This window comes from Hermetia illucens, chromosome 6 (assembly GCF_905115235.1).
Source record: "Hermetia illucens chromosome 6, iHerIll2.2.curated.20191125, whole genome shotgun sequence".
Taxonomy (NCBI): domain Eukaryota; kingdom Metazoa; phylum Arthropoda; class Insecta; order Diptera; family Stratiomyidae; genus Hermetia; species Hermetia illucens.
The window spans coordinates 19,698,876-19,713,031 of record NC_051854.1 but is presented as its reverse complement, the minus strand read 5'-3'; the positions used below and the strand labels follow the sequence as shown (position 1 = coordinate 19,713,031).

The window sequence follows — 14,156 nt, the reverse complement described above, 5'->3', positions numbered from 1 at the left end:
AGACGCTCCAATTTCACCCCAAGCCCGTCAAGTTTACCATACCATCTTGAGGTTCGATACAAAGCCTTATCATTAAAGAAATTAAAGCATATGCTGCTTGGTTGGCCGCTTTGTCCTAACTCGATTAATGTGCTTTGATTTTCTTCATAGATATCGCGGAGAGAATTGTGCTATGCCTACCAAAATGACGGATATGTTTCCTTTTCCCAAATAAAACAAGCAAGTTTGTTCCTCGTAGCTAACAAATAAAATAAAGTGTCCCTCATCCTTGTTTGCATTTCTGATTCCTTCGAAAGGCCTACTCACGAACATACTTCAAACAGAAATTCCCGAAAATCTACAAATGCGAAATTATCCGTGTGCAACACACTAAATGGGGAAGTCTCTCTGCAGCTCCACTAAACCTTAACTCCACCACGCGATTCATTAATCCTTCCAATGATAACCCATTCACACCTAATCATTTTTGATGCCGGTTAATTTCCAAAGAAAAGAGTTATCCATGTCTTGTGATTAGAACAAGCGAATCTCCTCCACTAGGACCCAGATAACCAATCCGGCCAGTTGTGCTTTCTTCTAATTTCCGGAAGTAAGACATTGAACACACTGCGGTACCGGCTTATGTTTTTTCATCCGCCGTTTTCGGATATATATTAAACTAGCCATAAAAGATTCCAATGCAGATGGTAGAACTTGAATCTATTTACCATGCAATTTCTTAAGAATACGGAAAATCAAAACGGACCGCCAACAGAAACCAAAAAAATCCAATCGACATCGCCCCTCGAATAAAATAAAGTCAGCACTCAAGCATGAACCGCACTTCGTAGCGCACAGATCGCCCCGAATACCAACAATCCAAAAACCCCCTTAATATCAACTGTTTTTGCAGCAAAGCCTACATACTTAAACTACTTACAATTTCCAAAGACAAACGCTAAAAATGCATTTCTATTGCACCGACCTAATGATGATTTATGCGCAAACAACAACAAAAAAGGTTAATGATCATTTTCAAAACATTTAAAAATTTCTTTTATATCGGAAACATTTAAATGGATCTTAGAGGCTCCGAAAATTTAAAAGGTGAAATTATTTTGTGATTACAATTTCAAAAATGATTATGTACATATGATATTTTAAAATATTTTATATTTTCTGGTGTGATGTCGGGATGGGAAGTAGGAGCTTGAACGGATGATAATGGAGGAGCTAAAGGGTAATAAATATTAATTAATTTATTGATTTAAAGAAAATAATGCGCCTGCTACGCCACGGACACTACAATTCAACTGAGTCTCCGAGACCTGCTTCGCAAAAGACACCTCAAGCTAGAAATCAATGAAGCTACTGCAGTCTCTTCAACTAAGATCAAAAGTCATTTTAGCAATCATTTAATTTGATTTCAAGGAAGCTTCTTCTGCTGAGTGGTACCTGAAAGTCGCACCAGAAATACAACCCTCTTTAGCAAAGTAACATTGTTACCGGAAAATTTTTGGTTTTCTATCTATTCTCGCTCGCTTTTAGTGCAAAAAATTCTATTCCTTGTAGTTATCATTTTCTTTCTCTCACCTGAGACGATAAGATGCGAAAGCCCTGTTTTCGACATTGCTACAACTTTCCTCAAGTTATCTACTCATTTCGTTAAAATGGTACTTCATCAAACCTTGTTTAAGTAATTTTAATAAAAAGTTCTTTTATCTATTTCAATAAAATGAATTTCAATGACAGCTTTTATAACAATTTTTGCTAACCCGTAATTTATTTTACTTGCAGCTCCCTTGTCATATGCATTTAAAGGATCACGTAAGTAAAAGGATTTACAATTCATTTCATTTGACCTTCCATAAAGTAAAGTATGTCCCTGAGTCTTAATAATTCAGTTAATCAAACACTCACTATTTTTGCTTTCGTTATTACATAATATTTGGTAAAAAGCCTTTATAATTTCGAGGCTTACATTCCCATTTGTAAAAATTCTTAGAAACCCCGATAAAAATTATTAATGACTTCAATCTTATTCTCATAAAATTATGCCTATAATGAAACTAGAACGGAAAATACTCTCCTCGTCTAAAAATCTCGTAAAAAATTAATAACCTTACAGAGATATCCTAAAGGAATCTTTCGTCCAGACAGACATATAAAAAATTACCATCTGTCTTGGTCCTATCTTCACAATTACTGTTAAGTGCACCAGAAAATTGCAATTACTACATTTTATCTTCCATTGAAAGTTAGTGTAATAACTGATGCTTACTTACCCAGTCTGCAACAAGAATTCTTCAACCCTTTCATAAATACACACACTACATACATAGCCAGAGGAACCTCTCGTTCACTTTTCCTATATCTCAACGAGTCTTATGTCAGTTTCTGAAATGATGATGGCTAGACATTTTGAGTGATTGCCAATAGAAATGAAAAGTAAATGAAAAAGCGTTAAAAATGATGCGCAGAGGAGAGAATAAGTACTTCTGGCTTTGGAATGTTCAATGTGTTAAAGAACAGTTAACCAACTCTGTAGGATATGTACCTACGGAGATAACTACTAGTGGCAGCCAATATAAAATATTAAATGGCATTTTTGATAGAGTCATGCCAGACACGACAGCCTAGCGAAAATAAATGATCCACGCTATGTATTCAGTTAGTCATGGCTATTTATCATTTCATAGGTTCTTCAGTTCACGTCAGGTTCTTAAATGGTGTGGTCATTTGCTAGGCTAGACAGTTGGCTAAATGAAGCTTGGTTTATCAGTCGAAATAAATTGCATTGAATCATTGTTCTGGGATGGGATATGAATCAGAATGCCAAGTAAAATTCCCGTGGTATTAGGCTTACCCGTATATATGTTAAGACACTCATATGCCGGGTGCATTCAGTGTCAGGATCATGAAGCTTGAAAGCCTGGAGGCAAGCAGAGAGCATACAAGAAAATCTTCCGTGGGGCAAAACTAAAAACCAACCTTTACGTGTATGATTTCTCTTCATTACCCTTATTGCATGTATCATGCAGTTACATTCAAAGCACGCATCCGTCTATGTGATTATTAATTTCCATCAGAAACGTCCTTTAGTTACGTATCTTAAGCCAACAACTCTCATGTCCACACATGTTATCGCTCGAAGGGTCTAAAACCGCTCATTTGAAACACAACATTAAAATCATTTAAAAATGAAATTCTCTTAATGGTAATTTTACTTTGGCGTTTACATAAAATATATTATTGTAATTTGAACTTTGATGCTGACATTCATAAATCATTCTCATTTCCATTGCCCCTAAGCCTAACAATCAAAAACATTTGTGGTGATGCCCGTGTAGAAGGTATCAATGGATGATAGAGAAAATGAAAGAAAAAAAAATTGTTCTATACTCATTTCAGTTGAAATGGAAATTACACTTTTTTCTCAGATGTATTATAAGGCCGACAACAATTTGATTGGTTTCAATTACATTTGGTTGCCCTAACGAATTTCAACGCGGTAATCTTAGTTGCTTGAGACGATTAGGATTTTTCTGTGGAACTTGAAAACTGGGGCTTAGAGTTTTGTGGGTTTTTCGATACCAAACTGGGGTTGAGAGTTATATTAATTTTCATAAATTATTTCAGGAATATCGATTACTTCTCATGGATGGTTTTCGTAAAATTCTTATAATTAAGACCAACAGTGATTGAAAAAAAGATATGCAACAAACTTGAGTATTCACCTCTTTTAAATGAAATGGTTCCTTTACCATGGCTAGCGAATGTCTTAGTTTGAAATTTTAGCCTCAACAGAGCGGAATTGTTCTACCCCAAAGAGGGCTAAGTCTTACTATTTTTATTACTTATTTCTTTATCTTTGTAAATTCATGAAAAAACAGGTGCCTGCAACCAACTGTAGATAAAATTGCGAGTAACTGACTTAATCATTTTGAGGAACTTTTTTATTAATTTAATTGTACACGGAATCTGTTATAGATTGAAAAAGTATGGATTTTTAAATTGGCTAAATTCTTTTTATTAGAATAACTCAAACCCCGTATTTCGGAAAAACACAGCGGACTGGTAAAGTGGACAATTGGTTCGGTTGGTATTTGGACTACCTAAATAAAAAAAAATATAGCCTGTAACCTCTAGCCTGTAATTCAGTCCAAATATATTTCTTTTGTTAAACTACTGGTCAGCAAATGTTTCCCAGATTGCAGCAATACAAAAATAAAAGTCTGCACCTGAAGAATAATTCAAAAATTTTTGAGTACTGAAAAAGAAATATGAGAACGAAAGACTTAAGCGAGTAACTTTATCAAACATAAAATTTGGTATAAAACGGGAGACGAATTTCGCTGTTTAAGTGCTGCTGCTTGCTTATTTTTGTTGGTGTGCAATTTCAAAAAATGTGCCATCCTGTGTTATTAGATATTATTGAGATCTAAAGATTGTAGCGTCTGGATTAGCAAATTTGGTACTCCATTTACCATCACGTTGTCTATTTTTCAATCTTGTTTTTATCTTCGGACTCAGCGATGTTGACTTTTATCATGATATCGGTTGAAGAATTGAGATATTTTGCGCATCTCTATGAATGTTTCGTTCCTAACGTTAGTAATATCCTACGTAAGTTGATCATGTGATAATCCATCAACGTCATTGCAACTTTTCCTACAGAATAGCGCCGATTTCATAACATCTGTTTATTTCTAGCTTTTTATTCCTCCTGCTCTTACAATAAGTTCTCATGTGAATTTTTGGGTATCCTCCCTGCTAATTAACTAAACCTGCTTTTCATCTCCTCCCGTGGTCTCAATCTTCCTTCTTTCGAATGAACAAACTCATTTAGCCTAATTACTGTACTTTGGAAAATCAGAAACCCGGATTCGGATTAAGTGCTTCCTGTCTTCTTCAATTCAACATTCACCGCTATCACGATAACCATTTAATATTATATTATCAACCTCTAATCTCCTTATTTTATTTACTGTCTTTTAATAGTACCTTATTTTCTTTTTCCTCTCTCGTTAAAATTTTCACAGAAGTCCTTCTGCAGGCCATCGGTAATATTCATTTTTATCACTCATCATTTTTACACACCTCATCCACAGCCATAGGCTTAAAACAACACAATTTTAAATGATCATCGCCTTTTGCGCCTTAGTGAAAGCCAATGTTCCATGGCTCCCTTTATCCTGAACTACCATTTACTATTTTTCATTGCTAGGACATCACAAAGAGGGACATCTATTCAGAAATATATTAAAGCGTACGAACTCTCGCCGTTTTGGAAGAACCGTGAAATTTTGTGCTACTTAGTTTATCTCTATCTTGAATGTTGCAGGGGTATATGTTTTTATCATGGTCCTCTTGATTTGCCTTAATTTGAAGTGTTAACCGTTTCTAGTTTTAAGTAGTCCATCAAACGCGGTTTGAAATTTAAAGTTCAAAAATAGACAAATTATGGTCTGAGAAACCAAAGATTTAAGCGAGTAACTTGAATCAAACCTCAAATATTATATAGCGTATTTCATTTGGACTTTTTTTGACAAATCAAGCGTTACAGTTGTCAAACTGTCATGTCACTCTTATTCAATATTCTTTGGCAGACTTAGAACGACTGGCGCCGCAACGATGTCTCCAAATTGTTGAGCTGTACTATGAAAATCGTTTGTAACAAGTGGGGTTAACCACTAGTAATCCCACTTGTTACGCAGAAAGTAGGTTACTTTCACGATTTTTTTTTCAAGAAAATTTCGAAACTTTTTTGAACAATCATTTTATTATCTTAAAGCGATTGATATTTTGTTATAAAACAAAACCTTATTAAATTCTGTTCAATGTCTATCTGTCTGTTTGTGTTCCGCCACGCACACTTTTCTCAGAAACGGCTATTCCGATTAACACGACATTTCGGGAAAAGGTGGAACTGTGAATGCCAACATAAGCAGTAACATGCATGCAAATATAAATAAAAAATGGAATACATGCAAAAGGAAGATGTAACATTTTTTTTCACCGAATATATTGATCAAATTGGGTATCAAATGAAAGGTCCTGATTAGTACAAAGTCAGTATTAGTTTTGACATTTGTTGGAAAAACGGGGAATTCGGGGGTCGGAAGTGATGATTTATTTAGCGAACTCATTCTCAGAAACTACGCAACCCAAAAATCTCAAAAAAAAAAGTTACGAACCTGCTTCTATATGTTGTCCAGGCCTAAAAATAATTTCCATATCGATATCTGCTCAAATTAAGTTAAAAGTGGTATAGGATAGCATATAGTAGCTCAAAGTTGTCCTTTCCGTGTAAATTTACTGCCACCGAAAATATTAAATACCAATATCAATATAAAAAGAGTAGTTTGGCATGCTAAATACACATTTGAATTTCAGATTACATACAAATGGGGTAGTTCTGCATCAAGTATACTAAGAAACAAACAATGTTTCATACCTGAAGCGCTAAGTTTCTGGTTTCTGACTTGTTCTTATTTCTTCCTAGTTGGTCTCTGAATCAATAAATGTCATTAAAAAAATTTAGCCAAGGCCTGTAGGAGTTTTGGGACTACAAGTTATATAAGGCAAATTTTTCTGCCGTACATACGCTCTACATGCCCTGTCCATCGAAGCTTTCGAATTTTGATATGAATTCAGGCTCCTGGTTTGTAATAGGTATAACTCACTGTTCTATATCCGCCGTCTGCCATTTTTCTGCGCTTCAGACAAGTTCACCATAAATGTTTGGGGCCATAGTACAGGACCGGTAGAAAAAAGTTAGAAATATAATATTTTGAACTTTGCTGCCTGGTCTGTGAAATGATTTTGGTCTCCTCGTCAACCTCCTCCAATACTCTATTGAACTGTAGCAGGACCTCCCCCGTGCCCTCTTTCGATGGACGGAGATTGGGTTGTAGCACTGAATAGCTCCTCGAAATATTGAATCCATCGAATTGTCATCTTTGTCTCCGACGATATTCCCAGCTGCATTCATTCTTTTCGTCAATTTGCAGGCGGATCTTGAATTATGTCTATTAAAGTTATTATTATTTCTTCTTTCTGTAGATTTTATCAACAGTTCGTCTTAATTTCTATGTATTTGTCTCGTTTTGCCTCTGGTGGGTTGATCTTGATATGGTTTATAGATCATGGTTTTTCCCATCGATTCCCTGCTGGCATTCTTCGTCAAACCAATCGTTCCTTTTGCGTCGCGCTTTGTGCCCGATAGTTTTCTCTGCGTCTTTTAACTGACTACACTTGCCATTAATGCTATTGACATCCTGGTGTCGGTTCAGTGTCCACACAGTTCTAATGTTCCGATATATTTCGATGCTATTTCTTCTTTCTTCTTTTCAGATTCGAATCTGAAGCTGAAGTGAGCATGCTCCTCCCACTATTTGTTATCCACCATCTCATGTTCTAACGAGATAGTCGTCACAGTTGCAATTTGACCCACGATATGAGCGTACGTCAAGGAAAAAATATCTTCTTTCAGAGCAATTTTCTCTCTACCATTTTTGGCATGCTAAGTGTAATTGCAAGCACTCAACTAGGCTGTTCCTTATTTGCTCATCTAGGCTTCTGTAGATCTTCGAAACTATGGAAAAAATGCTATCTCCGTTCGACTCTAAGTAATTTCTAAGTAATACTGAATATCAAATCGACAAAGTGATCACTATCATCAACAATTCTATAAAATCAATCCAATCCAATCCAAAATCCAATAAAACTTAATAATTTTAGGTGTCCAGCTTGCAGACCGTATTAATTAAGAAAGGAACTTTAAAATAAGTCTTTTAAAATATTGTCTGTAGCTAGCGACTACCATTCTAAGTTTTGCAGTAACATGGAATTTGGAAAAGGCTTGGTTGGCGATATACTTGGATCAACCCAATTTATCGCTTGTTCAGATGAATAGAATATTGTCCACTGTCATCTTTGGTATTGCCATCGATCGAAAAGTAGATGGAAATTCGAAGAAGGGATGTTTGGTAAAACCGCGGATGGGGAAAAACCTTTCATTTCAGTGTTTTTAGTACATTTGGACTGGTCTCGTAGCATACGGTCGAGCACTATCATATTAAAGGGAAATTTTGTCGTCTTTTGTTGGTGTTATCATTTTTCAATCACCACTTGTTTTAGTTCAATCAGTTGTCAACAATATCGATCTACAATGATAAACTCATTAGGTTTCAGTAGCACATAATACATCACACGCAGTTGATCCTTTGAAATACAGAGCACAAGCTTCGAAAAACGGATATTTAGCTTAGCTGATGATGTTAATACATGGCATGGACTTAGGATTGTCATAATGTATCCACTTGTCGCCAGCAAAAACTACCATGCAAAGAACCACTTCTATTTTATTACTGGATCAGCAGTTCATATGTGAGTAGTCGCCTTTTCACATCTCATGGCTTCAATTCATACAACGCCCCATTTCCTTGATCTCGGATCCTGTGATCTAGTGAATGTGAGCACATAGAAGTGACTTGACTTTCCATAAGAATGCAAGTTCTTCTTGAGTTTGACTTGAGTCTTCCTCAACTAACGCCAATTCTTCACCTTAGAACTTTTGCGAGTGTTCAGAACCTTTATCTTTTACGTCAAAATCGCTACTATAAAACCGTGAGAAGCAGCCTTGACAGGGTCCAGTGGAGCACCATAAACTTCGGGGAGTTAGCGATGGAGAAGTGGGCTTTTCCTTTGGGACAATATGCAACGGTTTTTCAAGCCGAAGTTTATGCGATCCTAAGGGTGGCAAACTGGGTGATTGACGAGCGGTTGAAGGGCAGGCGCATCGCAATCTGCAATGACAGTCAAGCTGCACTGAGGGCATTGAGCAGTCCTTTGATCACCTCGAAAATCGTTCAGGAATGCAGAAACCGTTTGAACTCTATGTCTAGATTCAATACGGTAGAACTCTGGGTACCTGGTCACTGTGGCATAGAGGGAAATGAAATCTCGGACGCTTTAGCGAAAGAGGGGTCAATCTCCCCTATGCCGGGACCGGAGCCAGCAATTGGGGTATCAGTAGCATTGGCTAAATCTGTTTTCAAAAACTGGGAACAAGTTTCCCATAACTACAGGTGGCAGAGCTTAAATGCTGCTCGACACACCAAACTTTTCCTGCCAGAACCCAACATACGTACCGCAAAGTTTATCCTGTCGAAAAGCAGGAGGACTTGCAGGTGTATTGTGGGCATTCTGACAGGCCATAATTCACTAGCTGGGCATATGTTCAGAATAGGAATTACCGAAGATGATACGTGTCCCTCCTGTAATGAGGAAGTGGAATCCACGGAGCATTTCCTATGTGAATGCCCCGCCTATGGACGCATCAGGCATCAGATCTTTGGTACCGATGTCCTCCAATTGCGACGGGTAGCATCACATCCACTAACGGAAATCCTGCGATACGTTAACGAATCCGGTTTCTTACCAGAGCAGAGGCAAATCGTCAGACGCTGCCTCACCACTGCCCTGGGAGCAGCGTGACCGTAGCGGCTCGCAGACGTTGTGTGCTCCTTTATATAATTCGTAGAACACGACATGGCTACGAATTACATTGAGCGCAAATCCGCCTTATTGACCAGAGCTTGGCCAGAGCTGAAATATTCGTTTTAGGAATGATGGGGTCCGAAGTCCGCATCAACTTAATGCTGGATCGGACCAAATGGGGAGCAACTTACTCCAACATCTGCGACCCGCTGCGGTCACGCTGCTCCCAGGGCAGAGGTGAAGCAGCGTCTGACGATTTGCCTCTGCTCTGGTAAGAAACCATAAAGCCGCCATCGCTTCACTTTTTTCAGAAGTTTGGGTGCAAGCCCTAAGCGAGGGGTCCGTGGACCAGGAAAAAGGGAGTAAGTTGCTCCCCATTTGGTCCAGTCCAGCATTAAGTTGATGCGGACTTAGGACCCCATCATTCCTAAAACGAATATAGTAACAGTTGTTACTTCGATTAGGTTAAACATTTTTTTGCACCGAAAGAGCAAGCTCACGAACAGTAGTTCCAAATATGACAAATATGACCATCGAAAATTATATCCAAATATTAGACATGAAGTCATCTAAGTAAATACCAAATGTCCCTTACTATTCTACCAGAATATTTTAGAGTAAGGTTCCTGCATCATACAACCCCTACGCTTATTGCAATATCCTGAACTTATATTGTGAGAAATAAAATTTATAAACAGAACTACAGTCCAATATTACGTCAGAAAGAAAGAAGAAAATTTGCTAAATAATATCCTTATGTCGGATTGAAAATATTTCGTGAGGGTGGAGCTAAAGTTTAAAGTTAAATATGCAATATTTCTGGACGGAAAACTTTTCACAATCAGACGCGGTACGGTTAGCACTATGTCCAGTCTAGGCTTCCCTTACCAAAGAACCTAAAGTCCCAACTTTATCCGGGACTACCAATATAATCTTCCTAGGTGCCTGGTATTCTAGCCTATGGCATCTGTTTACCCCAGCTAGCTCATCTGTAGCTAGAATCCTGCAGGTTGGATTTATATTACTGAAGTGAATATGATCTCAAAATGGATATTACTAAAACCAGTTGGACTCTGTCTTCCAATATCTTCACTATCACTCACCAAACGATACGGCAACGCAAGTCGCAGAATTGCAGTACTAAAAGTATCAAATATTCAATGCAATTTGCTGTGGAATGAATGTCACTCAAGTGGGATCTCCTAATTTGCCTTATATTATAGATATTTATGCAGTACAGTTGGCCTATAGGAAAATGGTGCGATGGATGAGGTATTAGAGCGCTGGCCTATCTCGTTGCTCTGGGTGTGATGATAATGAAACTAAAGAACAGTCTCACTGTCTGGATGTGAATAGGATAAAAACAATATGAAGAAAATAAACAATCAAAAGAGACTGCTCAAGATACTATCGCTACTGCCAAGTATTATCGATATCAGAACCCAAGTGAAAACCCCTTATCCACTTTTTAAAATTTATTTAAAAAACGAAATCACTTCTTCTCCACATTTAACAAGCATCTTATTCCAAAATTCATTTGTATGGATTAACATCGAAAATTCGTTCGCTTTGCTCTATGAAATTGTAAAGGCATAAGCACCATCGCACCTCAATAAATGCTGAATATTCTACATAATCTAGCCTAGTCCAACTCGGGTCAGATAATGATTTCACCATTTTGAAGAATGATAGCCTCAATAATACCATTCAAAGTCTATATTTGATGACGAATAAAAAAATATTACTCAAGCGATATTTGATGAAAGTGAAATGGATAAATAATGAAATTGATTTGATTGGGCGGGCAGGTGTATTCTAAGGTGAATGACTAAGGAATATTAATTTTTGTTCGGGCTGTGTGAATATTTGGACTATCATGGTGCAGAGTGCATTGACTTTGTCAAGGTATATCGGGCTTCTGGCTGGATAATATCATCTAAGGAAAATGAAGTGGAGTTCAACTGAGGAAAGTTTTTTCTGTACGTTAGTGAGAATGATTAACGCAAAGAAGGAAATAAGGAAGCCGAGAAGGGGAAAATTTATATGCTTATTAGGTTTATTATTTGCAAATATTTCAGGGGATAGAATTCAATTCGTATTTTGTTCTTTGTTAATGAGATTTCCACTATCCATTAATCGTAATAGTTAATTTATATATTTTGTCTAATTTTATCTAAATTCGACAACATCCAAGACTTAGTCAGGGATACCATTCAACTACACCTTATAGAACTGAATGCAAAGGATAGCTCCTACTATCTATTCTAAACATTTCGTCTCCTTTCAAGATTGCAATATTAGTAGACATATCCATATAAGGAAACTTTAATATTCCGAAACGATCATATATGTACATACTTATCTCCAAAAGTCGACCCTGCTACTGAACTCGATAAAGCCTAAAGAAGAAGAAGAAAGTTATGTATCTTCAAAAATGTTATTAACCTTCACCTCAAATAAAACAATTAGCAAACCCACAGTTGGCTTCATTTCAACACAAACAAGAAAATACGACAATAAATAATAATATGACGTTTATTCCCATGTAACGAATCTGATTAATATTATTATCGGATAACCGCAGTTTATCCATGTCATGAACTGGAAATCCGAGTGCAGTATGCATGCCTGGAATACTTTTATGTTGATCATATGATGCACAGCTGCTAGCTGCCATGTAACATTCGAAAATATATTGAACTAATACTATATGAGGATCTTGTGGATTTTTTACCCAGAATATTCATATATTTTTTATAAAAGCAGCTTTCATATTTTATTTTTTACGAGTCTGCAAAAGTTATGAATCTGAGGAATGACTCAAAGAAACGCAGGCCAATAAAGGTTAAACTACACGTTTGCATGCCATTGAACACGTCTTTTAGAGGATACCCTGAATTTCCCCTGAAAAGGGAAAGTAAAAATGTCTTTTCTTGCGATGAAGTATGAAAGTAATAAACCAGCCGGTAAAGCTTGGGTTTTCATGCCAAGGAAATTCCAGGAGTATTACCACTTTGGTGAGACTATTGGCAATGAAATGCTGAGCAATATCGCCTTTTTACAGTCTTTGTTTCTTGGGTTACGGGCACCAGCTCGTTTACGTTAAATTTGCGATGTTTCCCAGTTGTAAGCTTCGTTCCAATGAAGTTTTCATTTATTTGATTATCCAATAAAAGACTTTTTGGTGGGAGTTACTGAAATTAAATATTAGATATATTATAAGAATTAAGAAAATGATGAGAACTGATTTTAATGGAAATTTACATTAAGTAGCGATCTTATTTTTGGGAGTGGTACAATCTCTATTTAATCTTTAATAAACCAGCAAATGAAGAACACTAATCATTAGCAAGAGTGTTCAGACATATGCTTCCGCTTGTTACTGTTTTCTGTGAATAATCATGCGAGTACCCATAATTGCATACATAATGAAGAATGTTCTCTCGATGAAATATTTTAGCACCTTCAGTGTCTATTTTACAAAATTGATCTCGAAAATTTCTGAAATCATAGAAGAAAATAAATTAATCGAAAGCTTCGAAATATTTACATGAAATCCATTGTTTTCATAAAAACTTTCGATGAAACGAAAGACTTAAGACAGCAACCTGGTTAATTTTTCCATATGTTAATAAGTATTATACCCCATCACTGACACGTCTGACGTTATTTCTGATGCAATATCTGAACATTGAACTTGCCTATACCTCTGTAATAAGCTTCAAACATACATAATTCCAACTTTAGCCTCTCAGGCATATCAATACGTGAAAGTTAGGTAAACACAGGTAATTCTGCTGACGCAGCAAGATTGGAAATGCTAATTTGCTTCGCAGCTAGATTGCAAGAATACAAATGAAGTTGCTACATGGAAATTTTAGTCATAATGCTTACATTGAACCAGACTAGATAACAAAATGGTATTAGAATTTATTAAGGCTGTTCAACAAACGCATAATTTAGAAGGCGAAATAAATCAGTGTTCGTTAGCAAAAGAAAATAAGTATTGATTTGGATATCTGCGTTGCCATTGAAATGGTATGCTTCATTGGGAGGTACAACTACCAATTTTGGGTTTTTTTAGTGCCTTTCCAAACTTTGGTCGATGAAAATTCCCCTATATAAGAAATTCTACCAACAATACTATCAACGATACCTGGTAAGCATAGCGCAGGTACAATCCACAGAAGAAAATCTTTCAAATGTTCTCTCAATAAAGAGTCACATTTGGGATCCTAGGCCAAATATATATGTATATATATGGTTGCCACTTACCAATTGGTGAGGTATAGCGGGGCAACCACACGTACGCGTCATTGCTCGTGGTTACCTGAAGGGCGCTTTAGTTTCCTCAGACCAATAAAAACATTTTTAATCATTCGATTACTCATTTGGAGAAATGAAGTGAGCTAAAGAATTATATGTCGCTGAGAAGGCTTTCTGTTTTGTGAAAACTCGGTAAATTTGCCAAGTTAGTGTGGGAGTTGCGAATGCAATTATGTCCGTGAATGACGAATAAGATTAATCAGGGAAAATGATGATCCCAAATTTCAATTCCTTGGTGGTATCCGCTTAGTCGGAAATTAAGCAAGTTCTTGAGCAGTTTCTGCCACCGCTCATGTTTCCTCCAGTGCTTTCGGTACTACTCCACATCTTATTGCATGAGTCGCACG

The 14,156-nt window shown here is 36.8% G+C and overlaps 1 protein-coding gene across 3 annotated transcripts in view; it reads left to right on the top strand.

The window, feature by feature from the left end:
* Positions 1–14,156, top strand: part of LOC119659414 (integrator complex subunit 11 homolog) — a 356,139-nt gene that overhangs the window by 294,516 nt on the left and 47,467 nt on the right. For all 3 annotated transcript variants that reach the window (XM_038067490.1, XM_038067489.1, XM_038067488.1), the window contains one exon: positions 1,777–1,806. The gene's annotated coding sequence lies outside the window, so the exon portion shown is untranslated. The remainder of the gene's footprint in view (positions 1–1,776; positions 1,807–14,156) is intronic.